Below are 3,763 nucleotides of genomic sequence, written 5' to 3'. Positions count from 1 at the left end.
AGAGAAAAGTTAGAAAAAGCGACACATGTGGGGGTGGGGGTTCAAAATTGTCGGAAAATTGCGTTCAGTAATTTGTGGATGGCACCTTTCCATTTTTAGACTTATTCGTGAGTAACAAAAAGTATAGAACAGACAACGTTTATCGGTATTTTCTTCATTGCAGGAAGGAAAATTTTTAGTTCTCAGGAGAGGCTATTACTTTTTCTATCACTTTGTGGAAAAATGAATAAAATTAAAGTAAGTACAGAATACATGTTTATTTTAAGTTTAGATTCTTACACGTTCTTATTTCTATTGCCTAATAGAGAGGTTCTTATTTATATAGTGTTTTTTTTAATTCGTTTGCTCCTAATGGCAAAATGTTTTCGTATGTGGCTAAAAAAAGAAAGTACATCAAGTAGCCAAATCGTTTAATATTTATCCACCAAAAATGGGCCTTGGAATTTCCCATGGGATTTACGTGATATAAATTAGGCAAAACTGAAAAAATCTGCTTTATATATTTAATTTTTATTCGATTAATTTTATCTCGAGAAGAACATTTTACATGAGGTGCTTAAAATATCTTTATAGTCAAAGCACGAATGCAAGATCTCACAATTCATAATTTTGGAAAATTGAAATTGGCGGCCAATTAAAAATTAAAACAATCTTATTATGACATCATTAGAGAAAACAACAAATTTGCTAAAATAAAAAACTGCAGAAAATTATTTTTAAAGAAATGATTTATAGGTTCTGGATCAACAATTTTTTCTGGTAAAGTATAAAAGTATTTCGTTGAAAACGAAGTTGTTTATCTAAGTTATTTGAATCAGTGACTATAAATGTAACAAGTTATTATTTTTTACGAACTAACTGTAGCTGTAATTAGTTCTTTTTTTAAAGAACTTCCCCAATACTACATCTAATTTCTAATGATTTTAGAATGATACAAAAATAATTGTTTTCTCGATCTAACATGATGAGAATTTTATGTTCCAACTCAAACTAAAGAACTTCTATTCAAATAAAACAGCTTTAAGTGGAAAAATAATCAAGGCACAAACATACATGATAAGTGAGCGGAAACATTGGAACTTCAATATGGACAAAGTGAATGAATAAATTTGAAAATGATGATATATTATGATGCTTCTTTTATATGTACAAAAGTATTTTTCTTTTTTGTTGTTGTTATAAAAGATGATGCTTTTAATATAAAAATAAAACCAATTTCGAGAATCAAAAAAATATTCAAGCCCAACTCCAAGATCAAATTAGCAATCGACAATCGTGTTGTTTCTTTCAAAGATTTCACCAAAAACAAATCTAGTTTTTACGTGTAACTGTAAAATAATTTGGATGCTTAATATGGACCATTTTAATCAAATGATTAAAGGATTTTTTGTGGGAAAAAGGAATGGTCAAAGTGTGATTAGTTCTATCAAAGCTAAAGTCCATTGAAGCATAAAAGTAAAATGTGCACAATTCTCATTTATTCTCAGTTCTGGTTGGATAACTGATTCCGACTAAACAGCATAGTTTATGTGGATTATAATTTATATTTAATTATAGATTTAAACAAAGATCGCAAGATCTTTGTTTTATTTCTTAAAACTGATTTTAAAAATAGAGAAATGTTTTATTGATATTTTACAGTTTAATATTTAAAATATTTTGTATTTTTATATTTAACATAGAAATGGGTAACAAAAGCCGTATCACCATGTAATAAAGAAGATTTAAAGACGATTAATGTCACTTATTTTCATCCCAAAGAATGCGCAGTTATAATGACTATCCGTATATAGTAAGGTAACTTAATTGGCATTACTGAATTTTACAGTTGGGCTAGCATCGATTTTCGTTTCCAACTAGGATAAGATAATTAAGATAATATAGCAATACTTTAGAATAAAGGTAATTTTAATATTTTTAGTATATTTTACAAAAATATTTATTTTACCGAATTTTAGGAAGTCATTTTCAATTCAATATAATTTAGTTCAACAATTAGATAATTTACTGATTTAAATCCACTTATATATTTTTTAATTATCACCTATTGTTACAATTAACCCACGTGTCCAGTGTCGTAAAAATGAGACATTTCTATCCCTTCACAAAATCTCAAATTCAAACATACTCCACGCATAAATTCCAAGTCTCAAATTTACGATCGCAAAATACAAATTCATTAAATAATCATATCTAATATATTCATCAGCAATATATTGCACACAAGAGGTCCCTGAAGAAAACTCGTTTGACTCTATTTTCACGTTAAGAACGTAATTATTCATGAAGTATCTTTATGGTAATCGTGACGCAATCAGAAGATGAAAATTTATAACGCACTTTTGAGTATTTGATTTTTATGATAATATTATTACTTTCGAATAAAATTGTTTGCTTCATATGTATAACTTCCAGATATTCTATATGTGGGTTTAGTGGTAGATGCTTATAGGAAACTCAACTTACAGATTCAAAACATTTTTAAAGTTTTTGTTTAAAAAGGGTTCTAAATTTTAAAACGTCTCATTTTCTACATTTCGAATGTTTATAAATTGAAAAAAATTATTCCTTATATAGTATTCAGATGTTCTCTTATCTATGATTTTGGGTTAAAAAATGTATAACCGTTTAAATCTATATAGCTATTGACTTTAAATTTATTTTTGAAGCTTCCATGTAGCGAGTTACAAGTTTTTAACGCCATGTCATATTTAGTAGATTGCTACTTTACCAGCATTTTTTTCGCGACACCAGAGATGAGGTGTAAAACTCATGTCCACACAGAATCAGATATCGAATTGAAAATTTAGGAACCTAAATGAAAGTCACTAAGGAAGGTTTATCTGACCCCTTAATCTTGATAATTTTAGAAAAGAATATAAGTACCAGATAAACCTTCCATAATGCCTTTTAATCTTTTATTTAATTTAGAAGCATGAAACTAGCATTATTGTCAAATTTCGAATTGTGCTGAAGTTTTCTGTATTAAAAAATGAATTAGGACCTTGCTTTCATAAAAAAAGAGGAACGTATTCATAATTCAAGATATTAACTTGAATTTTAAAAGCTATATTTTACTTGAGTCATCTAATTGTAGAGAATTATTTTTCAAATTTTAAAAAACTCAATTTTAAGATTGATTTTTTTACTACTAAATATTTTTGAGCCCAAAATAAATTAGCTTATTGGCTTTAACATCTTAAATAGAACTTAAGAATCAAAACTTAAAATATTTTTTTTTCACTTGAAATATAAATCTTAGACTATTTCAGTTTTTAAAACGCTTATAGTTTAAGGCTCTAAGCTTTAAGCACTTTAAAATTTAAAAGTCCTTTTATTACATCTAATTTGTCCTATGTAACGCAAAGATTTTTAGGACTTCCTGATCTATAGTTTTTGAATAGCAATCCCAATTTTATGAAATTAAATATTTCTTTAATATACCCCGGCTGGAAATTTAATTCGGGGGTTCGCCAGTCTACGGCTGGAGACCCCGGCTTTAAGCCGGGAGCTACTAGAGGAGTCTGATTTTAAGTCGGGCTGTGGCCTGGGTTTCTGGTCGGGATCCGGACAGCATCGTCACGCTGCGCTGGTGAGCGTACGGTCATTGCATGGTCGCGCTGCCCGACGGTAGCCAGGCCGGAATCAATTGGTGCTGTACTATTATTACACTATTAAGCCATTTCCCTTTCGGGGTAGGCGTGACTCACTCGGCAGGGGAAAGGAGTAGTGTGTGGATGGGATAGAGATTTTTCAGATTGAT

This window comes from Belonocnema kinseyi, chromosome 3 (assembly GCF_010883055.1).
Source record: "Belonocnema kinseyi isolate 2016_QV_RU_SX_M_011 chromosome 3, B_treatae_v1, whole genome shotgun sequence".
NCBI classification, from domain to species: Eukaryota; Metazoa; Arthropoda; class Insecta; order Hymenoptera; family Cynipidae; genus Belonocnema; species Belonocnema kinseyi.
The sequence above is the reverse complement of the archived record's forward strand: the minus strand, read 5'-3'. Positions refer to the sequence as shown.